General features: G+C 49.2%; 1 pseudogene across 1 annotated transcript in view; it reads right to left on the bottom strand.

Moving 5' to 3' along the window:
- Window positions 1-367: 367 nt before the first annotated feature.
- Window positions 368-25,353, bottom strand: part of LOC147095823 (uncharacterized) — a 110,750-nt pseudogene continuing 85,764 nt past the window's right edge. Inside the window, exon 6 of the transcript XR_015074828.1 lies at window positions 368-1,284. The product of XR_015074828.1 is annotated as an uncharacterized LOC147095823 (transcript). The remainder of the gene's footprint in view (window positions 1,285-25,353) is intronic.

The following is a 25,353-nucleotide window of genomic DNA, read 5'->3' as shown; positions in this document are numbered from 1 at the left end:
CCAGTGTTCAAACTTGGCTGATGCACCCACATCTTGAGGGTCGAGGTCCAGGCGTGGTGGTCTGAGGGCTCTCAGCAATGTCTGCTGTATCCGTTGCTGTTGTTGCTCCTCAGGTGTCGCCATTTAACTTTTAGCTAATAAAATTGATACGCTTATCAATTACTTCATAAAAGGTGATGAGTCGAAGAAGAGATGATGAGTCGAAAGAAGAGATGAATAAGGCTTTTATTAGCTAAGAAGAGACCATGCTTCTTCGTGAGTGACTGAACAAGTCTGAACGAAACCCACACAGTGGTGGGTGGAGTCAGCTGAGGCATGCCTCCATACACAGCGCCACCCAGAGGTGGCAATATACAATACAGTGGTTTACCACAGTGGGTCCCGCTGAGTTTGGCCATGTCAACTGCAGCTGCTCTGAAGACAAACTGTCGCTGCACATTTGTGGTTTCGAGGCTGCTGATTCTTTCTGTAATTTATAACCGGACGTGCAGGAAGACAGATGGGATACTGCTGGCTTGACACCAGCAGGCCGCAGCCTACTCCCACACTGTTCCTTCTTATGGGGCTCCGTTGGTATATAGCGCACAGGCTGGTGTGGTACTGAGTCGCGCAGGCCAGTTACGGCCCTGCTGAGATCGTAGCGTTGGCCTCAGTGCTCTTGAGCAGCTTCTTCTTCTTCTTAGGCAGTCCCTCAGAACCGAGGATGACTTGCTTCCACATTAAAAATGAGTTCTCAGGTGACTGATGAGTCCAATGCGGGAGCTACAGTCTCTGTCACAGGTGGGGCAGACAGTGGTTGAAGGGGCGGGTGGGTGGGGTGCTTGGGTTGACATGCGCTCCTTGCGCTGCTTGTGCTTGGCTTCCGCTTGCTCCCGGCGAAGAGGCTCGAGGTGTTCGGCCCCTTCCCGGATGCTTCTCCTCCACTTTGTGTGGTCTTGGGCCAGGGATTCCCAGGTGTCGATGGGGATGTTACACTTTTTCAAGGAGGCTTTGAGGGTGTCCTTGAAGCGTTTTCTCTGCCCACCAGGGGCTCTCTTGCCGTGTCGGGGTTCCGAGTAGAGCGCTTGTTTTGGGAGTCTCGAATCGGGCATGCGAACAATGTGACCCGTCCATCGGAGCTGATTGAGCGTGGTCAGAGCTTCGATGCTGGGGATGTTGGCCTGAGCAAGAACACTGACGTTGGTGCGCCTATCCTGCCAATGGATTTCCAGGATCTTGCGGAGGCAGCGTTGGTGGTACCTCTCCAGTGCTTTGAGGTGCCTGCTGGGCGAGGGACGCAGCAACCTGGAGGATTTGAAACAAGGTTTAGTCCCCTCCTGGATTAGCAACAAGCACCTCGCAGCCCTCCACCCATTTAGTAATTCACTGAGCCCGTGTCAGCTTCGCCTAGCCTCTGAAGCCTACCCTGTCCCAGTGGATTGTGGACGTTCCAATCACACTATCATGGGGATAGTAGTGAGGATGCCGGTCATGGGTGGAAGAGCCCGACCCGCACTGGTGTACTGGGTGGAGAACATTGGGATCATTCAAGGGGGTGCACAGGTCCGTTTCGCAGCGGTCCCACCTTATGTCATAAAGTGGGAGCACGCTTTGACAGGTACTGACCTCTCCGGGTGCCGTTGAGCTAGGAAGCGAGCCATTCCTGGTTGCCATCCAGCGGTCCGTGGACGTGCATGGATTGTGGGGCAATGACAGAATTTACTGTGGTGCCCCTCCCCGGTTGGCTACTTGGTGATACACTGGAGCGGGGCTCATGAACTGTGCTCCAGGATGTGAAAAAGACTGCCTTCAAGGAGGGAAGGGGAGGAGAGAAAAATTGATTGGGATAACATTTAAGGAAGGATGTACTTGCATTGGAGGCAGTTCAGAGACGATTCACGAGGTTAATTCCTGAGTTGAAAGGGTTTTCTTATGAGGAAAGGTTGGGCCTATACTCATTGGAATTTAGAAGACTGAGAGGTGATCTTATTGAAAACTATAATTTTCTGAGGGGGCTCGACAGGGTAGATGCAGGGAGGATGTTTCCCCTCGTGGGGAAACCTAGAACGAGGGGGCATAGTTTCAGAATAAGGGGTCACCCATTTAAAACGAAGATGAGGAGGAATTTCTTCTCTCTGAGGGTCGTGAATCTGTGGAATTCTCTGCCCCAGGGAGCTGTGGAGGCTGGGTCATTGAATATCTTCAAGACGGAGGTAGACAGATTTTTGAAAAACAGGGGAGTGAAGGGTTATGGGGAGCGGGCAGGAAAGTGGAGTTGAGGTCGATGATCAGCCATGATCTTATTGAATGGCAAAGCAGGCTTGAGGGGCCGAATGGCCTATTCCCGCTCCTATTTCTTATGTTCTTATATTCTTACAGCGTTACAGGCAAATGTTTACATGCAGGTTTCCCATTCTAAATGTTTTCCTACATTAAAGACGCTGTACAAATGCATACACAGGGGGTAATTCTAACACTTGGCCATAGTGTACAACAGGTGATAGTGGATCAGACGCCCATTACACACCTCGGCCCAATTTCCTATCCATTCACTTCAGTGGAATTGAGAATTGGGAGCAGCGTATCATGGACAGCCAATGCAATATCAGCCGTTGTACACAATCATGAAAAGTTAAAATTACCCCACTGTGTTTTTAATATCTAGATGGATGTTGAAAGGTCACTATTGCTGGGTCTATGGTAGATTTTTTTTATTTGTTCACGGGATGTGTGCGTCGCTGGCTAGGCCAGCATTTATTGCCCCTAATTGCCCTTGAGTGGCTCGCTAGGCCATTTCAGAGGGCAGTTAAAATTCAACCAGATTGCTGTGGGTCTGGAGTCACATATAGACCAGACCGGGTAAGGACGGCAGATTTTCTTCCCTGAAGGACATTCGTGAACCAGATGGGTTTTTACGATAATCCAATAGTTTCATGTTCACCATTACTGAAACTAGCTTTTAATTCCAGATTAATTTAATGAATTGAATTTAAATTCCCCAGCTGCCGTGGTGGGATCATTAATGCAGGTCTCTGGGTTGCTAGTCCAGTAATATACCCACAATGCTACCGTACCAGACTGGAGGGTTGCAAATCTTACACCCCTGTTCAACAAATGGGAGAGGGATAAACTCAGTAACTACAGGCCAGTCAGCCTAATGTCGGTAGTGAGAGAACCTTTAGAGACAGTAATCCGATACAAAATTAAATGTCACTTGGAAAAATGTGGGTTAATAATTGACAGCCAGCGTCTGTTTGACTAACTTGATTGAGTTCTTTGATGATGTAACAGAGAGAGTTGATGACTGTTAACCGTACGGTTAACGGTACTACCCTCAAAAGGAGTTTGATGAAGTACCACATAATAGATTATTAGCAAGGATCTATCCTTGCCCCCTCCTATTTCTCATTTACATGCTGCCCCTTGGCGACATCATCTGAAAACACAGCATCAGTTTCCACATGTACGCTGAGGACACCCAGCTCTGCCTCACCACCACTTCTCTCGACCCCTCCACCGTCTCTAAATTGACACACTGCTTGTCTGACATCCAGTACTGGATGAACAGAGATTTTCTCCAATTAAATATTGGGAAAACTGAAGGGTTTTTATGACAATTCAGTAGTTTAATCATCCCCATTATTAATACTAGCTTTTTATTTCAGATTTATTTAACTAACTGAATTTAAATTCCCCAGCTATCATAGCTGGGATTTGAACTCATATCACTGGATCAATAGTTGAGGCCTCAGGATTAGTAATCTAGTAACATAACCACTATGCCACCAATCCCAAGGTGATAAATAAGAAAGAAAGAACTTCATGAATACCTTTCAAACGCTTTACAAACAAGAAATTATTTTGAAATACGTCTTCTTTGTTATGTAGACAAACGCAGCGGCCATCTTGAGCACAGCAATGTTCCACCAGCAGCCATTAGATGCCCAGTGTCGATGGAATGCTTACGCTGCTGGAGGCCCCTCAGTGCTGACTTTATCTGGTGGTCAACTTGGCAGTTTAGCGGCTGAACTTTGCAAAGGCCTGTTCAAGGATCTGGGCCTGTCTGACAGCTCCATGATGAGGTGACACTATCCCTTTAACTGGTAAAAGCTGGGCCTAGCTGACAGCTCGCTGCTGAGGTGACACTGCCCCTTTAACTGGTAGCTGGGCCTATCTGAAGTCCCTGATGAGGTGACACTGCCCCTTTAACTGGTAGCTGGGCCTGTCTGAAAGTCTCTGATGAAGAGATCCTGCCCCTTTAACTGGTAAACGCTGCTCTTATTAGCTTTACAGAGATTCTATCAGCCCAGTCTTGACGAAGTCAGCAAATTCTAAAAACACGTCATTGGCACGATGCTGCAGAGCTTTGGACCACCAGTGGGGAGCACCACTGAGCAATGCTTCTCCCCCGTATCAGCCACCCCAGTTATGATATCACTGGGTCAGGTCCTTGGGCTGGAGCTCAGAGGAAGCATCGACGGGAACAACTCTCAATAGTATCCTAACTAATGGTTAACAGGCCTTGGCACAGGCTGGGGATTGGCTCAAACCCCATCTGCCTCAGAGTTACTGTGCACAGTTTGGGTCTCAATATTACAAAAAGGACACAGTAGAGAAGGTGCAAAAAGAGATTTACAAGGTGGGTAAGCAGAACTGAGAGTTTATAACCATCAGGAACGACTGAGCAGGCTCGGGCTCTTTTATATAGAAAAGAGAAGACTGAGGGATGACCTGACAGAGGATTTTAAAATTATGAAGGGGTTCGAGAAGGTAGGCGGAGAGAAGATGTTCCCACTTGTGGGGACAGACCAAAACTCAGGGCCATAAATACAAGGTAGTCACTAGAAAATTCAATCATGAATTTTGGAGGAACTTCTTTATTCAGAGCGTGGTGAGAATGTGGAAGTTGCTATCATGTGGAGTGGTTGAGGCGGATAGCATAGCAACAGGCATACCAACAGTTAAGGAGAAGCTAGAGAAGCACATGAGGAGGATAGGAATAGATGGATGTGCTGACCAGGGTTAGATGAGGTAGTGGTGGGAGGAGGCTCATGTGGAGCATAAACACCGGCACGGACCAGCTGGACTGAAAGGCCTGTTTCTGTGATGTAAATTCGATGTAACTCTCTGCCCCAGGGATGGTTCGCGGCTCAGGGAGATGAAGGAAGAGCAGGAGAGAAAAGGCATTTAAAAGAAGTCATTTAGAAAGTTCTTGGTGGGGAACAATGACCCACTGTGAATCTCTGAGAATCAGTTCGACATTAGCTCCACTTCTGGCTGATATTAGCAGCTTCATGTAAACATTAAATGAAGGGAATTTCAAAGATTTGTTACAGAGGGCGTTCCGCCAACAGCTTCATTATTGCACGAAACTGGAATAATAGTCTTCCTGTTAAGTAGCAAGAAGCAGGTCAGACAAAGAAAGGACGCTATGATTCATTTCCAATGTCGGAGGCATCGACTTCTGCGCCGTCCTGTTTAAGAGCGTTCTGTTAGAATCTTTATTGACAAAACAAGCACACAGTTTAATCATCATTTAAATATCGCCCCCACCGCCGAGCACCGTACAGATGTGGAGACACAAGAACACGGATCTGCCCAACACACAGGGTGCACAAAGTGTTACCCCAGCAATTCCAGTCACACCCGAGCCACACACAATCTCAACGTAAACGTTCCCAACCGCCCCATCGCCCCATAGTGCGGGGGAGAGCAGCATCCTGCCACTCAAAGTAACACTACTGGAAGGGAGTATCATGGGGTGGATCAGTATTCGCTGGGGCTGCAGTTACAGCGCAGACATGGGCGGGGAAACTGGATATGGACAGGGAAACTGTACATGGGTGGGGAAACTGGACACGGGCGGGGAAACTGGACACGGGCGGGGAAACAGGACACGGCGGGGAAACCGGACACGGGCGGGGAAACCGGACACGGGCGGGGAAACCGGACACGGCGGGGAAACTGGACACGGGCGGGGAAACCGGACACGGGCGGGGAAACTGGACACGGCGGGAAACTGGACATCGGCGGGGAAACTAACTGGACACGGGTGGTGAAACTAACTGGACACGGGCGGGGAAACTAACTGGACACGGGCGGGGAAACTAACTGGACACGGGCGGGGAAACTAACTGGACACGGGCGGGGAAACTAACTGGACACGGGCGGGGAAACTAACTGGACACGGGCGGGGAAACTGGACATGGGCGGGGAAATTGGACACGGGCGGGGAAACTGGACAGGGGCGGGGAAACTAACTGGACACGGGCGGGGAAACTAACTGGACAGGGGCGGGGAAACTAACTGGACACGGGCGGGGAAACTAACTGGACACGGGCGGGGAAACTAGACACGGCGGGGAAACTGGACACGGGCGGGGAAACTGGACACGGGCGGGGAAACTGCCCATGGCCGGGGACGCAAATCAGGCGCCCTATTTACACCACGCCCGATTTTGATTCATACTGAAGTCAGCGGTGGGTGAGGTGGTTAGAATGTGGAACTTGCTATCTGGGGGGAGGCTCGTGGGGAGCATAAACACCGGCATTGAACAGTTAGTCAGAATGGCCTGTTTGTGTGCAGTAAATTCACTGTAAAACAGGCGACTGATGTGATTCTGCCTCTTTTGTGTCCAATCTCATTCAAACAGGCTGCTTACCGCGTCTATATATAGAATCCTGGCTCTTATAAGCACCACAAGAGTTGTGCTATTTATTAATGTTTATTTCATAAATTATGGCCACTCCTCACCTCCCCCGCACTCCTCACTCCCCCCCACGCCGCACCTCCCCCACTCCTCACCTCCCCCACTCCTCACCCCCCCTCACTCCCCACCTCCCCCACTCCTCACCCCCCACTCCTCACCTCCCCCTCACCCCCACTCCTCCCCCAACTCCCCACCACTCCTCACCTCCCCCCCACTCCTCACCTCCCCCCACTCCGCCACCTCCCCACTCCTCACCTCTCCCCCCAATCCTCACCCTCCCCCCCACTCCTCCCCTCCCCCACTCCTCCCCCTCCCCCCCCACTCCTCACCTCCTCCCCCCCACTCCTCACCTCCTCCCCCCCACTCACCTCCTCCCCCTCACCTCCCCCCCACTCCACCTCCTCACTCCTCCCCCCTACTCCTCACCTCCCCCCCACTCCTCCCCTCTCCCCACTCCTCCCCCCACTCCTCCCCCCCACTCGTCCCCTCCACTCCTCCCCCCCACTCACCTCCCCCCACTCCTCACCTCCCCCCCACTCCGCCCCCTCCCCACCTCCTCTCCCCCCACTCCTCACCCTCCCCCCACTCCGCTCCGCCCCCCACTCCTCCCCTCCCCCACTCCTCACCCTCCCCTCCCCCCCACTGACCTCCTTCCCCTCACCTCCCCCCCATTCCACCCCCCACTCCTCCCCACTCCTCACCTCCTCCCTCACCTACCCCCCCACTCCTCCCCTGCCCCCACTCCTCCCCTCCACTCACCTCCCCCCCACTCCACCCCCCCACTCCTCCCCTCCCCCCACTCCTCCCCCCCACACCTCCCCTCCCCCCCACTCACCTCCTCCCCCTCTCCTCCCCCCCACTCCTCCCCTCCCCCACTCCTCCCTCCCCCCACTCCTCCCCCCCACACCTCACCTCCCCCCACTCCTCCCCCCACACCTCCCCTCCCCCCCACTCACCTCCTCCTCTCCTCCCCCCCACTCCTCACCTCACCCCCCCGCCACGCCAACCCCCCACTCCTCCCCTCCCCCTACTCCTCCCCCCACTCCTCCCCTCCCACCACTCCTCCCCCCCACTCCTCACCTCTCCCCTCACCTCCCCCCCACTCCTCCCCCCCCCACTCCTCCCCACCACTCCTCCCCCCACTCATAAGATAAGAAATAGGAGCAGGAGTAGGCCAATCGGCCCCTCGAGCCTGCTCCGCCATTCAATAAGATCATGGCTGATCTGATCCTAACCGCCAATCTACTATCACAGAACCATCTCCTGAATCTAACAGAATTAGACACACGAAATAGGAGCAGGATCAGGCTACACGGCCCCTGGGCCCGCTCCGCTACTCACAGGGCCATGTCCGATCCGAACCTAGACTCATGTCCAAATTCCTGCCCGATCTCCGTAACCTTTAATTCCCTTTACTTCTAGGAAACTGTCTATTTCTGTTTTAAATTTATGTAATGATGTAGCTTCTACAGCTTTTTGGGGCAGCATATTCCATGGACCTACCGCCCTCTGAGTGAAGTAGTTCCTCCTCATCTCAGTTTTGAAAGAGCAGCCCCTTATTCTAAGACTATGCCCCCTAGTTCTAGTTTCACCGATCATCGGGAACATCCTCCCCGCATCCACCCGATCAAACCCCTTCACAATCTTATATGTTTCAATAAGATCGCCTCTCATTCTTCTGAACTCCAATGAGTAGAGTCCCAATCTACTCAACCTCTCCTCATATGTCCATCCCCTCATCCCCAGGATTAACCGAGTGAACCTTCTTTGTACTGACTCGAGAGCAAGTATGTCTTTTCTTAAGTATGGACACCAAAACTGTACGCAGTATTCCAGGTGCGGCCTCACCAATACCTTGTACAACTGAAGCAATACCTCCCTATTTTTATATTCTATCCCTCTAGCAATGAACGCCAACATTCCATTGGCCTTCTTAATCACTTGCTGCACCTGTATACTAACCTTTTGAGTTTCGTGCACCAGGACCCCCAGATCCCTTTGTACTTCAGTACTTTCCAGTTTCTTGCCATTAAGATAATAACTTGCTCTACGATTTTTCCTGCCAAAGTGCATAACCTCACACTTTCCAGTATTGTATTCCATCTGCCAAATCTCTGCCCACTTACTTAGCCTGTCTATGTCCCCTTGCAGGTTTTTTATATCCTCCTCACTCACTACTTTCCCTCCCATCTTACTATCATCTGCAAACTTTGATATGTTACACTCGGTCCCCTCCTCCAAATCGTTAATATAGATTGTAAAGAGTTGGGGACCCAGCACTGACCCCTGCGGAACACCACTAGTTACTGATTGCCAGTCTGAGAATGAACCATTTATCCCAGCTCTCTGCCTTCTGTTAGATAGCCAATCCTCTATCCATGCCAGAATATTACCCCCAATCCCGTGATTTTTTATCTTAAGCAATAACCTTTTGTGTGGCACCTTGTCAAATGCCTTTTGGAAGTCTAAATACACTACGTCCACTGGTTCCCCTTTATCCACCCTGTATGTTACTTCCTCAAAGAACTCCAGCAAATTTGTCAAACATGACTTCCCCTTCATAAAACCATGCTGACTTTGTCCTATTAAATTATGATTATCCAAATGTCCTATTACTGTCTCCTTAATAATGGACTCCAAAATTTTACCTACCACAGATGGTAGGCTAACCGGTCTATAGTTTCCAGCTTTCTGTCTACTGCCCTTTTTAAATAAGGGTGTTACATTAGCAGTTTTCCAGTCTGCCGGGACCTTTGCTGAGTCCAGGGAGTTTTGGAAAATTATTACCAATGCATCCACAATCCCTACCGCCACTTCCCTCAAGACCCTAGGATGTAAGCCATCAGGTCCAGGTGATTTATCCGCCTTGAGTCCCATTATTTTACCGAGTACCACTTCCTTAGTGATTTTGATCGTGTTTAGCTCCTCCCCCCCTTTAGCCCCCTGTTTGTCCAGTGTTGGGATATTCTTAGTGTCCTCTACTGTAAAGACTGATACAAAATATTCATTCAGTGTTTTTGCCATCTCCATATTTCCCACCATTAATTTCCTGGTCTCATCCTCTAAGGGACCAATATTTACTTTAGCCACCCTTTTTCTTTTTATATAACTATAAAAACTCTCACTATCTGTTTTTATATTTTTTGCTAATTTACTTTCATAATCTATCTTCCCTTTCTTAATCAATCTTTTTGTTATTTTTTGCTGTCTTTTAAAGTTTTCCCAATCCTCTATCCTCCCACTAGATTTGGCTACCTTATATGCCCTTGTTTTTAGTCGAATACTATCCTTAATTTCTTTACTTAGCCACGGATGGCTGTCTTTTCTTTTACACCCTTTTCTCCTCAGTGGAATATATTTTTTTTGGAAGTTGTAAAATAACTCCTTAAATGTACACCACTGATCATGTATCGTCTTACCCTTTAATCTATTTTCCCAATCCACTCTACTCAATTCCGCTCTCATACCTTCATAGTCTCCTTTATTCGAGCTTAGCACGCTTGTTTGAGATCCAACCTTCTCACCCTCTAATTGAATATGGAATTTAAACATGTTATGGTCACTCATTCCAAGGGGATCCTTTACTTGGACATTTTTAATTAATCCTGTCTCGTTACACAGGACCAGATCTAAGGTTGCTTGCCCCCTGGTCGGTTCAGTTACATACTGCTCAAGAAACCCATCCCTAATACACTCAATGAACTCATCCTCAAGGCAGCCCTGCCCAATTTGATTTGTCCAATTAATATGATAGTTAAAATCTCCCATAATTATAGATGTTCCCTTATTACAAGCCTCAACTATTTCCTGATTGATACTCCGTCCAACAGAGTTGCAACTGTTCGGAGGCCTATAGACTACGCCCACTAGTGTTTTTTTCCCCTTATTATTCCTTACCTCCACCCAAACTGTTTCATTATCCTGATCTTTTGACCCAATATCATTTCTCTGTATTACAGTGATTCCTTCCTTTATTAACATAGCCACCCCACCTCCCCTTCCTTCCTGCCTGTCCTTCCTGATCATTAAATAACCTGGTATGTTTAATTCCCAGGCATTGTCACCCTGCAGCCATGTTTCTGTAATGGCCACAAGATCATACCCATATGTGGTTATTTGTGCCATTAACTCGTCTATTTTGTTACGAATGCTACGTGCATTCAGATAGAGAACTTTCAAATATGTTTTGTGACACTTAGTTCCTGCTTTTGCCCTTTTTATTACTTTACCTTTTACTCCATACCTTCTGCCCCTTCCTGACACGCTCTGGTTTTTAATTTCCCCACTGCTACCTAAGTCTAGGACCTTCTCTGTTGTCATCCTCACTCCTCACCCCCCCACTCCTCCCCCCCCCACTCCTCACCTCCCCCACTTCTCACCTCCCCCCCTCCCCTCCTCCCCCCCCACTTCTCACCTTCCCCCCCACTCCTCACCAAATCGGCATCACAGATGCCTGGGAGCAGGAAGCGCGGCTCCCGGCTGCGGACAGTGTTGGAGTTGTCAACCCTCCTGGAGCCTCCAGGAATTAAAGATTAATCCCCAGGACACTGCTTCGCGGCAAACCCCAGAGAAAAATCATAAAAGGACCTTAAAATGGTGTTTTAATTTTTGTTTTCTTTGGACACTTTTGTTTATCAGTTAAAAAAATATCGGTGGTGGGGAAAATGAGCTGTTCGACCGAGAATGAAGAATCATCCAATCGGGGAAAGAAGAGTCTATTTGCTTTCCGATTGGCTGTTGGGAGGCGGGGTGAGGATGGGCGACCAATGGCGGGCTTGCGGGGCGGGGCAGTTGGAGGCAGCAGGTCATGTGATGACACCTCCAGGAATATGTCCACCCAGAGTTGGCAACAGTAGACAGTGTGTGAAGCAAAGGGAATGAGGAGAGAATGCTTTTAACAGGAAGGAGCGTCGGACTCACAACTAGTAAACTCTCTGGAAAGCACGGTGGGCCTTGACTACAAGGAGGCGGAGCTTGGGGATGACATCAGCAGGGAGGAGGCCCAGGCAATGACTGTGACTATTATGGTATGGATAGTAACCCAGACTGCAGTAAGTGCTGCAGATGGCCCGACACATCTCAATTGACTCACAATTAAGTTTATACTTCAGTTGTGCAGAGCCTTGGTCAGATCCCATCTGTTCAGTTTTGGACACCTCCCCTCAGGAAGGCCTTGGAGAGGGTGCACCGCAGATTCGCCTGAATGATCCCGGGGCTCACAACCTCAGGACATCCCAGAACGCTTTACAGCCAATGAAGTACTTTTTTGAAGCGCAGTCACTATTCTAATGTAGGAAACACGGCTGCCATTTTGCACACAGCAAGCTCCCATGTTTTAGTGCTGTTGGTTGAGGGAGAAATATTGACCAGGACACCGGGGAGAATGCCCCTGCTCACCAGAGAGGGTAGACAGGGCCTCGGTTTATCCAAAAAGCAGCACCTCCGACAGTGCAGCGCTCCTTCAGTATCGCACTGAAGTGTTAGCCCAGATTATGTGCTGAAATACCTGGAGTGGGATCCCTCCCCCACCCAGGTGCCCACTCATCTGCCACAGTCTGAGGTTTCTAGAGCAAGGCGGGCCATCCTAGCTGCGGGCCATGAGCGTCTGCTGGTGGCATTGAGGTAAAGGGGCTTCCCTCTGACCCCGTGAACTTTGGTGGGTCACCGCTGGGGATCCACGATTCGCACGTCCCAATGCTTATGCTGGGATATGCCGACTATGGAGTTATGGCCCCTTAGTGTGGTCCCATACAGCAACAGTGCAACACGTCTTAAAGTATCTGTGCCCCAATAGTGAGTCCTGTTCGGCATCTTGGAAAACTGCTGCAGACAAGATGCCAAAGTTCAGGAATTGTCGTGTGGGAAGTTCAGTCAGGAGCAAGTTCCAGTTCACGAGTCCCAGCGTTGAGAGGAAGTTTCAACTTAATTATCTTCAGCTGTCAGTGAGATGTGCTGTTATCTCCATACAGGAAGCTACACTCCTAGCTGTGACAGTTGCTACAATCGGTGTTTTCTCTTTAACTCAATCTCAGGAAGTGGGCATTGCTGCGAAGGCTGGCATTTATCTACTGCTCTGAGAAGGTGGTGGCAACTGAATGACTTGCTTGGCCACTTCAGAGGGCAGTTAAGAGTCAACCACATTGGTGTGGGACTGAAGTCACATACAGGCCAAACCAGGTAAGGACGGCAGGTTTCCTTCCCTAAAGGACATTAGTGAACCAGTTGGGATTTTACAACAATGGTCACTTTTATTGATCTCAGCTTTTCACTTCGAGATTTTTAAAAACTGAATTGACATTCTTGAACTGCCATCGTGGGATTTGAACTTGCATTCTCTGGATTACTAGTCAAGTAACATGGCCACTACACCACCCGACCATGTTAACCCAGCAGCTCTTTCAACAATATTTATCTTCTCCATGTTTGAGAGTTCCTGGCTGCACCTTATTTCAGATGTAGATTGACAGAGTTTTACATAGGAACAGGAGTCGGCCATTCAGCCCCTCGAGCCTGTTCCACCATTCAATGAGATCATGGCTGATCTGCGACCTAACTCCATATACCCGCCTTTGGCTCATATGACTTAATACCTTTGGTTAACAAAAATCTATCAATCTGAAATTAAAAATTAACAATTGATCCAGCATCAATTGCCATTTGCTGAAAAGAGTTCCAAACCTCTGCCACCTTTAGTCTGTAGAAATCTTTCCTAATTTCACTCCTGAAAGATCTGGCTCTAATTTTTAGACTCTGCCCCCTAGTCCTAGTCTCCCCAACCAGCGGAAATAGTTTCTCTCTATTTACCCCATCAGTTTCGCTAGTTTGTATAATCTCGCCTCGTAATTTAACCCTTGGAGTCCTCATTCTGGTAAATCTACGCTGCACTCCCTCCAAGGCCAATATATCCTTGCTAAGGTGTGGTGCCCAGAACTGCTCCCAGTGCTCCAGCTGTGGGCTTACTTGGGCTTTGTACAGCTGCAGCATAACTTCTACCCCCTTGTATTCTAGTCCTCTAGATAGAAAGCCCATTCAGCCCATCGCGCCTGTGCCAGCTCACTGAGAGAACGATTCAATCAGTCCTACTCCCCTGACCTCTCCCCGCACCCTTTCAAATGTTTCTTCTTCAAATATTTATCCACTTCCCTTTTAAGCCACGATCTCATTGAATGGCAGAATGGGCTCGAGGGGCTGAATGGCCTACTCCTGCTCCTTCCACCACTGTTTCTGACAGGGGACTGCATGTTCTAACAACCCTCTGTATTAAAAAATTCTCCCCACTTTGTTGTTTTGATGTTGTGTTTAAATGTAAGTACTCTATATTTATTGAGTCACAGACCAGTGGAAATAATTAATCCTGTTTTATCTGATAAGATTCCCACTTAACCTCCTGTGTTGTAATGGAATTATTTTTTCTGTATGGTTCTCTTGTCTTTAGTCTACTGTCAGTTGATAGTTAGACTCAGAAATTTGCCTATTATTTGGGAGAGGTTGGAGCATTTAGCAATCGGCATATGTGTTGAGGAGATACTTTGCATCTTATTTGCAATTGCTGAGGTCACCTCCTGGCACATTCCCCCAGGTCTAGTGGTGCCTAGTAATTCAGTGAACCAGTACTCCTTACCCTCCCAGTGTGTGTATCTGTGTGTCTGTCTTTGTGTCTGTGTGTACGCGTGTGTACCTGTATGTGTGTGTGTATGTGCATGTTTTGTGTGTGTGTGTGTGTCAGTGTGGGTATCTGTGTGTGTGTTTTCTGTGTGTGTGTGTCTGTGTCAGTGTGTATTGGACTTTTTTTTATTCTTTCCTGGGATGTGGGTGTCGCTGGCGAGACCTGCATTTATTGCCCATCCCTAACTGTTCTTGAGAAGGTGGTGGTGAGCCGCCTTCCTGAACTGCTGCAGTCCGTGTGGTGAAGGTGCTCCTACAGTGCTGTTAGGGAGGGACTGCCAGGATTTTGACCCAGTGACGATGAAGGATCGGTGATATATTTCCAAGTCAGGATGGTGTGTGACTTGGAGGGGAACTTGGAGGTGGTGGTGTTCCCATGCGCCTGCTGCCCTTGTCCTTCTAGGTGGAAGAGGTCGCGGGTTTGGGAGGTGCTGCCGAAGAAGCCTTGGCGAGTTGCTGCAGTGCATCTTGTAGCTGGTACACACTGCAGCCACAGTACGATGGTGGTGGAGGGAGTGAATGTTTAAGGTGGTGGATGGGGGGCCAATCAAGCGGGCTGCTTTGTCCTGGATGGTGTCGAGCTTCTTGAGTGTTGTTGGAGCTGCACTCATCCAGGCAAGTGGAGAGAACATAAGAACATAAGAAACAGGAGCAGGAGTCGGCCAATCGGCCCCTCGAGCCTGCTCCGCCATTCAATAAGATCATGGCTGATCCAATCTTGGCCTCAACACCACTTTCCCGCTCTCTCCCCATACCCCTTGACTCCCTTGTAGTTCAAATGTCTGTCAATCTCCACCGTGAATATATTCACTGACTCCGCCTCCACAGCTCTCTGGGGTAGAGAATTCCAAAGATTCACGACCCTCTGAGAGGAGAAGTTCCTCCTCATCTCCGTCTTAAATGGGCGACCGCTTATTCTGAAACTATGCCCCCTAGTTCTAGATTCCCCCACTAGGGGACACATCCTCTCAGCATCCACCCTGTCAATCCCCCTCAGAATCTTATGGGGGAAAAATTAGGTTGCTTTGCACCTCCTGTTAGTGCCCTAACGGGGCGCAAAGCAGCTAGTGCCTGGGCACGGCGCTGCCAATGCCTCCTGTGAAATTCAGCGGGAGGTTAGCACCGGCGGTAACTGCTAGCACCCCGGGGCGCAGCACGCCGGCGATGAGATCGTCATCGTGTGCAGCACCCCGCTCGCATCCCGGCCGTGATCTTCGGTAGCGCCCCCCTGACTTACCGCCAGACGCTATGTCTGACTGGGTCAGGGAGGCCTACCTGCGGCCGGGGCGGCGCTACTTAAAGGCGAGGTGCTGGGCGGCCATTTTTGTTGCTGGCCGCCTGCCAGCACCTGCCTCCGCTCCCGTCCCCGGAATCCTGACCCACCACCCCCCCCGGCGCAGTACCGGCTGTGCTCCATGAGCCCGGCACTTCTCGAGTGCTGGGTTCTTTTGCAGGCACTCGGATCGCCGGTGGCCCAGCTGGACCCCGGGCCTCGCTACGCAAGGCCCGTCCCCTATAAGGGGAGGAAGGCCTGCAATACCGCAGCACATAGCGCCGTGATATTCCCTTGCTGCACCCCAAGAGGGAGGCGGGGTGCTTCCAGTAGTGCCCTGCTTCCCTCATGGGGCGCTACGACTCAATTTCGGGCGCTAATTTTTCTGGGGTGCTAAAAGGCGAAGTTAGTGCCCCAAAGACTCAATTTTTCCCCCTATATGTTTCAATAAGATCACCTCTCATTCTTCTGAACTCCAATGTCTGTAGGCCCAACCTGCTCAACCTTTCGTCATACGTCAACCCCTTCATCCCAGGAATCAACCTAGTGAACCTTCTCTGCACTGCCTCCAATGTAAATACATCCTTCCTTAAATATGGAGACCACAACTGTACGCAGTACTCCAGGTGTGGTCTCACCAGCACCCTGTAAAGTTGCATCAAAAATTCCCTACTTTTATACTCCATACCCCTTGCAATAAAGGCCAACAGTCCATTAGCCTTCCTAATTACTTGCTGTACCTACATGCTAACTTTTTGTGTTTCATGTACTAGGACCCCCAGATCCCTTTGTACCTCAGCATTTTGTAGTCCTCCTCACAACTTGCTAACCCACCTATCTTTGTATCATCAGCAAATTTGGCTAAAGTACACTCGGTCCTTTCATCCACGTCATTAATATAGATTGTAAATAGTTGAGGCCCCAGCACTGATCCCTGTGGCACCCCACTAGTTACTGGTTGCCAACCAGAAAATGAGAGTATTCCATCACACTCCTGACTTGTGCCTTGTAGATGGTAGAAAGGCTTTGGGGAGTCAGGAGGTGAGACATGGCTAGGGGCTGGAGAACAGAGATAGATGGAGATGGACCTGGGCCCAGGCCTCTGTCGGTCTGCACACTCTGCCAGTTATTTTACTGATACCTCAAACACACCCACTCGAGCTGTTTTTGAAGAAACAATATTCACCTAAAGGCTAAATTTATTATTTTAAATGTAAGATTTTTACATTTCTTTGATAACAATCTGGTAATCTTTGCAGTGGGGAAAAAGTTAAACTGACATCGCTGGCAGTTTCACTGAATAGTGTAAGGAAGACAGGGACTTCCATGAAAGACCACATCCATAAAGATGTGGTCAAAGATAGCTGACCTTTGGAGAGATATTAAACAATTAAATGGAGACAGGATATTCAGCATTTCAACTGCCCGTAAGAACGTTATTACCTAGGTTACATTCCAAGGTATCTTTTAATTAGCATTCAGCAGTTTGAGTGATTGATTGAAGAGGCAGCTTATACATGTTTATATTAAGATTCGTAACCAATCCGTGAACGTGCCTGTGGGCCAAGATCCAATCAAGAGGCAGGAATGAATTTAACATGAGGTGGCCATGCTTATTGTAATGTATATAAAAATGTAGGGGTTGATTTTAACTCGGGTGCGGGCAATTGTCGGGTTCCCCGAATTTCGTGATTCCCACACAAATCTAAATGGATGTGTGAGATTGATGCAATTTTAACTCAATTGGCCAATTGATTTCCAACTGCAAGTCCCCTCCGATGACGTCATCATTGCTGCTTCATTTAAGGTCCACAGCAAGCCTTGCTTCCTCTGCAGGCTTCCAAGCTTTCCCCTTACGATGGCACAGGAGCCTGCAGGAACAATGGCCAGCGGGAGGGCAAGAGCTGCGCCTAAATTTGATGAGGCATCACTGCAGGCATTGTTGGATGGGGCTAGGGCCCACAGGGAGGTCCTGTTCCCTTCTTCAGGGAGGAAGAGGCCTCCCAGTCAGACCAAGGCTGTGTGGCTACAGGTGGCTGGGGAAGTCAACTCCTTGGGGCTCACAAGGCGCACATGGACGCAGTGCAGGAAAAGATTCCATGACCTTCATCGCACTGGAAAAGTAAGTATGAAGTTTCCATCACCCTCAGTCTGATCCCCATTGCCTTTCCTCACCAGCACTCAGCTTTAGCAATCTCTTCCTCCACATCCCACTTGACACTCACATCCATGCACCTTTAGCCATTCCCCCTCTCTCTATGCTCACATTCACCTAACTATTCAACCATGCAGCCCTCACACTCCCTCTCACTCTGATGCTTTGAACACAACTGACAACACACAGGTCTTGCAACCTCACTCCATCTTTGTCGCCTTCTAAGTATCTATGCTATGCAATCTCTACACTCCCTCATTCTCACTCAAGCTCCACTTGTCTCCCTCATTGCAGGAGAAGAGAGCTCACAACAGGAGAGAGCGAGCCAGGACAGGAGGAGGGCCACCCTCATTAGCCCAGCTCACCCCCTGGGAGGAAGCCGTCCTGGAGATTGTTGGGGCTGATACAGATGCGGAAGTTGGGGAAGAACAGACAGGTGCATCCCCGCAAGCTGGTGACAGAATAGGTTTCCATCTCTCTCATTGACATTGCATGAGTCGCTGATAATGATTCTGAAGCTACATCATATGGACTTATGATCATCTGCAAAATGCAATGTGCATGTAACCTTGGCATCACATCTCTAACTTTTTCCTTGACTCCCCCACAGGACCGTCGAGAGCCCCCGTCTCCACTGTGCAGGAAGAAGAGCCTGAGTTTCCAGACTCCTCAGAGGAATCTGCAACCTCTGAGGGCGCAGCGTCAGCAGAAATAAGCGCACCCAGCACCAGCGCAGACACTCACACCTCAGGGGGATCTTCGGGACATAGAGTAGTGTTGTCACCTGGTGTATCACAGCTCACAAGTGAGCATCAGCAGATTGTAGGGACAGCAGTGGAGAGTCGTCGGAAGGCGCAGGACTCTGCCAGCTCGGCTCAGCTGCATGTCGACCCTCTGCCTCTGGGTCCATCCATAAGATCAGAGGTGATGGAACTCCATGCACAGATGCAGGAGTCTCTGGCAGGTTTTGTCTCCAGGGTCACTGCGAGTGTGGAGCGAATGGAGGAGTCCATAGCGAACTTGAGCAGACCCTTTGTGGAGTCAGTGGCGCATGAACGCATCAACACGGAAAGGATGGCTACCTATGTGGAAATGATTGCTGCCTCTGTGGTAAGGCTGGCTACGGTAGAGGAGAGGAGGGCTACGGCCATGGAGGAGGTTAGTCGCCAGGGTATGGAAAACATGGTGAGTGTTCAGAATAGAATGACATCTCTTGAAGAGCGATGGGCATCTATTGAACAGAGAAACCAGACCTTCATGGAAGTCCTTCTGAGTGGGACTGCCATTGCAGGTATGGGTCCCAATGACCTCCCTGATGTGCAGCAAGGTGCTCTCAAGCCACTTGCAGGCGCGGAGGGGGAGCTGACCCATGAGAGGGAGGTTGGTGGCAGGCCTCAAGGAAGTGGGAGTTCCTCTCCAAGCGCTCACACTTCCATGTCACTGCAGAGCCCTCGGTCAGAGCCCCGCCGGAGTCCACATCCAAGTGAGATAGATGTCTCAACTCCTGCACAGCCGCAGCAGCAGCAGAGTGTTGACGAGCCCTCACACGCTCGCCGCCCCAGAGGATGCCCGCCAAAGGTGTCGAGACAGGAGCAGCAGGAAAGTGAGCAAGGGGCCTCCACATCTGCTGAAGCCACAGGGGAACCACTACGTAGGAGCACGCATAAGAGGAAAATAAAGCACAAGTAGTCACAAGGGTAGTCACTTGGGTGAAATGTTGTGTATATTGTAAAAATGCCATCAGTTGGTTCTTGTGCATAAAAATTCTGATGGCAACTGTTGCAGTTCTGGCGTGTGTCATTTCGTGAATGTGGCTTTCACATTGAGGGCTTAGGATTACTTGCAGTTGTCAGGATGCTGGTCAAATAGCTTGGTATCTGCAGGATTTGGCCATTGTCAATGCTCAGGTAAGAAGCTGCAAGGCAAAAGGTTTGATTTACTAGGCTAAGCAAATCTGGCCAGGATGAGTGCGTTCCTTGCATCCCGGGCAGCAATGTTCTCGTGTAACGCTGCCGCTGGTTGATGGGCCTCTGCAGGATGCTCGTTTTCGCCCTCCTCCTCCTCATCATCATCGTCATCATCTGAGGAGGGTATGTGAGGAGCCACTTGGTCCTCAGGAATCTGCAAGCCACGACGCTGTGCCATGTTGTGGAGTGCACAGCAAACCACGACGATTCTGGAGACCCTGGCTGCTGAGTACTGTAGGGCTCCACCTGATCTATCCAGGCATCTGAAGCGCATCTTCAGCAAACCGATGGTTTGCTCGATTATGGATCTGGTGGAAATGTGGCTGGAGTTGTAGCGCTCCTCAGCTTCGTTGGCTGGCCTCCTCAGTGGGGTCATTAGCCAAGTCCTCAGGGGATAGCCCTTGTCTCCAAGTAGCCATCCGTGAAGTTGGTCTGGTGGCCTGAATAGCGGAGGCACACTAGATTGGTGCAGTATGAAGGAGTCATGGCAACTGCCAGGGTACTTGGCACAAACATGCAAAATCTCCTTCTTGTGGTCACACACCAGCTGAACGTTAAGGGAGTGGAAGCCCTTGCGGTTGACAAAAATACCTGGATTGCGATGGGGTGCCCTAAGGGCCACATGTGTGCAGTCAATGTCGCCCTGCACCCTTGGAAAGTCTGCCAGATGAGCTAATCCAACCGCTTGCGCCGTCACATTTACGCGATCCCTGGTGAAATGGATGTGATTGTGCGCGAGGGCAAAGAGGGCATCGGTTACCTGCGTGATGCAAGTGTGTGCGGCCACCTGGGAGATGCCGCTGATGTCTGCTGCTGATCCCTGGAATGAGCCCGAGGCAAAAAAGTTGAGTGCGGTGGTGACTTTGATGGCCACTGGTAAGGAGTGTCCACCTGGTCCTCTGGGCAGCAGGTCTTGCTGTATCATTGCGCAGATGTCAGTCACTACCTCTCGCGAAAGTTGGAGCCGCCTTTGGCACTGCTGCTCAGTCATGTTGAGGTAGCTGACCCTGTGTCTGTAGACCCTGTTTGGGGGGTATCTTCTGCGCCGACGGGCTTCCATGTTCTGGCCCCTTCTGGCATGTGCTGCCTCAGGTGGGTGAGCAGCAGCCTGTCGCTCCTGCTGCTGTTGCTGGTGCTGCTGTTGTTCCTGGTTCTGCTGCTGCTGCGCCTGGTGCTCGAGCTCCTCTAATGCCAAGAAGGGAAGGAGAAAAATGGCTCCCATGCCTCTGGCATATGCCTCCACTGAGGAAGCCCTGAGTGAGGGTGGCGAGAGGGGTTTCCCAGGAGTTCACACTGGAGATGTGTGTGAGGCTCCAACCTTCCACAGGTATGGTTAAGCCTGGTAAAAGTTGCCCCAGGCCTGAAACAACAAAGTCCTGCCACCTGCAAATGATGACTGATCAAATCTCTTTAATGATTGACTTGCAGCTGATAGTCAGCAAGCCAATAGTGCTCACGTCAGGTTTCACAGGCGTGATCCCCACAGGTGTCTTTTTCATGGGAAAAGGGTTAAAAATGCAAGGGCCTGTTAAAATGGCATTAGAAAGGCCAATTATTGCTGATTAAGGGCCTTAAAGACCAGTCCCGCCTGTTGGAGGTGGGACTGATTCGGGACCATCAGACACGCCTGGGTTAAAATGGCTCGGGGTCGGGAACCAGGCGGGGGGTCGGGAACCAGGCGGGGGGTCGGGAACCAGGCGGGGGGTCGGGAACCAGGCGGGGGGTCCCGCCCGCCAGTTTTAGCGATTTTTAACCCCCCACACGCCTCAAAGCCCGCCTCACGGCTCAGTTAAAATTGACCCCGATGTGTTTTCTGTAACAATTTGGAACGGTCTGGCTAAGACAGAGCAAACTGTTTCCCCACCGGTGCAATCAAGACGACTTGACTATCAATCTAAAGCCTTGTGTCGAGTTTTAGTTTAAAATACTTGACAACAATTGGCGTCACGAACAGGATCCACACGGACGGGAGGCACGGGCGAGTGAAGCTGAGCCAAAAACGTGAGTGCTTTTAAATACCACGTACAGTTAGGGTAAGGCAACACTGTCTCATGTCCACCGCCCCCTTTGGAATCAAAGAACTAAAAGGTTTGAATCGATAAGTCAAGCGGTCTTGGGGTTAGTATGAAACGCGCGGAAGTATAGGCGTGGTATGAGTTGCAAGTAGTCCGTTAACTTTGGAGAAAAAGTCTAAAGCATACCTCTGACAATTCGAGTTGCAAATAGTGCTAAGCATACCTCTGACAACAATTCGCGAGAACAAAATTGTTGCAAGTACAGTCTCACTCTGCGACAGTAAAGTAAGGGACGTACCGCTGACAACAATTAACCACGGGAAGTGAAAAACTCGAGCGAGGACCGGTGGGGTCTCTGACACGCTATTTAGCGGACAAAAATAAAAGATTAATTGACAAAATGGTTAAAAACGATTGGCAACCGGCCAAACAAAGAGAATGGTGGGCTAAAGAAACAAAATTAAAGGAAGAAAAAGCCATCATTTTTAGTGGCTTGCGCATATCATGAGTTGAGTAGACGTACTCGAATTTGGACCAAAAACAGGTGCCAAAATTGTACCTGAGTACCAGTAATTTAAGAAAGTGAATAAGGAAAAATTTTAAAGTTTTATCGACACAGATGATATCAGTTTCTGTACAAAACAAGTAAAATCCAGGATTTGCTGAGTGAAAGGCGTCTTAAAAGGAATGCTGGAATCTCAGTTTGTGTGAAAGTATGTGTTAAAAATGTGGAAGTTTTCTGTCTTTGAAAGTAAATGTCTGTTGTGTTTGTTTTAGCTCCACCCACTCTTTTGTACAGAGAGCTAAAAGCTGTTTAACCATTTGAAGACTTGTCTTGAATGATGGACAAGTGTGTGTTGTTTTAAGTTTGTTAATTGTTTTACAAAAGATAAGCTTCAGTCTTGAAGTCACAGTTGCCAATGTGCCTGGAAGAAAATGAAGCTATGGTTTCTTTCTTTTCCAAGTGACACTGGTTAGTTAAAAAAAATTGATCTGGATTGAATTGTTGTTGTTGAGGTTAAATGACCTACTAAACCAGACTTATTGGTTGGTGTAAATTTGTGTAGACCGCACTGAGTAAGATATTTCATGGTCTGAAACCAGACTTTAAAATATTTACAGTCTTGAATATAGCAAACGGGTTCTGGTCCACACCATTGGCAGAAGAATCACAAGGGAAATTCGCCTTTACTGTCGGGGATAGACAGTACACATGGACCAGGGTCCCGCAGGGGTTCCACAATAGTCCAAATATATTCCACCGTGTACTGGGTCAAGCCTTAGATGAGTTAGACCTATCAAAGTACTAGAGCGCCCTACTCCAATATGTTGATGACATAATGATTGCATCAGAGGATGCCAAAGGACACATGGGAGCATTACTAGCCACCCTCCAGACACTTAAGAAAGCTGGCTTTAAATTGAACTCCAAAAAAGGCACAGGTTGGACTGTCCAAAGTAAAGTATCTTGGGCACGGAATGAGCCAGGGGTATAAGGCACTCCCGCAGGAACAAAAGGCAGCCATAAAAGACATGCCAAGGCCAGTGACTGTCCGGGGAGTGAGGAAAGTGTTGGGACTTCTGATGTGGAAGCTACATCATTAAATAAATTTAAAACAGAAATAGATAGTTTCCTAGAAGTAAAGGGAATAAAGGGTTACGGGGAGCGGGCAGGAAATTGGACATGAGTCTGGGTTCGGAATGGTCATGGCCCTGTGGGTAGTGGAGCGGGCCCAGGGGCCGTGTAGCCTTGTTCTGCTCCTACTGTGTTCTAATTCTGTTAGATTTCAGGAGATGGTTTTATTCCTGTTCCTGGCTGGGGTGGAGATCGCCTTTACAGAAGGTAAGTACTGTAGAAAATATAGGGACAGAGTGATCTCCTGGAAGAATTTCGATCGCCTAGATGGGTCGGAGAGGAATTTCCCAGATTTTTTTCTCCCAAATTGGCCATTGGGTCTTTATCTGGTTTTTCGCCTCTCCCGGGAGATCACATGGGTTCGGGTGGATGCAGAGTGATAGAAGATTTGAGGTTAGGATCAGATCAGCCATGATCTTATTGAATGGTGGAGCAGGCTCGAGGGGCCGATTGGCCTACTCTTGCTCCTATTTCTTATGTTCTTATGTTCTTTATGTTCTTATGACTGTTTAACTAATGCAGGAATTTTATATCAGACTTTGCAGGGAAAGCAGAGCCGATTCAACGGTTAGTTAAAGCGGGGGGGAGACCCGCCACTGATAAGATAGAATGGGAATCGGAGCAGGACGAGGCTTATGCAAAATTAAAAGCAAGCCTGACATCTGCACCCGCACTAGGATTACCAAATATAGTCAAACCATTCCATATATACTATAGTATAGATGGGAACTTCTATAACGCCATAGTCACCCAAGAGTACGGGGGTTATATGAGGCCAATTGCCTATTACTCCACCCAACAAACCCCCGTGGCTAAAGGAATGGCGAGATGCATGGCGGCCCTCGACTGCGCTGCATGGGCGGTGCGGATATGTGAGCCCGTCACTATGTCAGGACAGCTGATATTACACACGCAATACACAGTGGTGAACCTGCTAAACACAGGCAAAATGAAGGCTGTATCAGACAGAAGGAGGGCAGCTTGGGAAGCAGTATTGATACCCAAGGACAGATCAGTCTCGATTATAAGGGAACATAGAGTCAATCCCGCAGAGGGAATGCTATCGGAGGGTGAGGCACACGAGTGTCAGTTAGTATTCGAAGAAGAGGTCAGAGGAACCGTATCAGTGTCTCCCCTTGAAAATCCCGAAAACTCCTTTTATGTAGATGAATCTCGCCAATATACAAATGGGGAGCCACACGCGGTTGGGCAGTAGTATCCGAGAACGGAGAAACAGTCGCAAAGGGAGGGCTTGAAGGAGGAACTTCAGTGCAGGTAGCAGAACTAGTGGTTCTCACAGAAGCATTGAAATTGGCAAAAGGAAAACGAGTAAATATATACACAGATAGTAGATACGCGTTTCGGGTAGTACATGATTATATGATAGTGTGGAATAGGAGAGGATATGTAACCTCCAGAGGAGGACACATACAGCATAAGGAGGTAGCAGTGATTAAAATAAAGGCACACCGTAAGATAGTGAGCGTGCAACAAAAAGGAAATATGTTAGCTAATCAGGCAGCAAGAGCAGCAGCAGTCACAGAGATGCCTACACCAATAGCAGTAGGTAGAATAACAGCAGAGGGAAGAAATACTACCTAGTGATCATAGACCAGTTTACAAGGTGGGAGGAAGCATTCCCCACCAGAGACGGTAGTGCTCAGACTGTGGCCCGAATATTTGCATACGATGTGATACCGAGATGGGGGGTCCGTTGCAAATAGATTCAGATCAAGGTACCCACTTTACAGGAAAGGTAATGAAAGAAGCTTGTAAGTTACTGGGAGTAAGACAAAAGTTCCACATCCCCTATCATCCGCAAAGCTCAGGCATGGTAGAGCGAATGAACAGAACCCTGAAAACAGCCTTAAGTAAGGCCATTAGGAAATACGTACAAACATTGGATAATCAATTGAAGGAGCTCAAACACGAAATTAAAGAACAAGACAGCAGA

The sequence above is a fragment of the Somniosus microcephalus genome, unplaced genomic scaffold (genome assembly GCF_052327205.1).
Source record: "Somniosus microcephalus isolate GS21.2 unplaced genomic scaffold, FLI_Smic_1.0 unresolved_chr1, whole genome shotgun sequence".
Lineage (NCBI taxonomy): Eukaryota > Metazoa > Chordata > Chondrichthyes > Squaliformes > Somniosidae > Somniosus > Somniosus microcephalus.
Note: the sequence above shows the minus strand (reverse complement) of the source record. Positions and strands in the feature narration are given on the sequence as shown.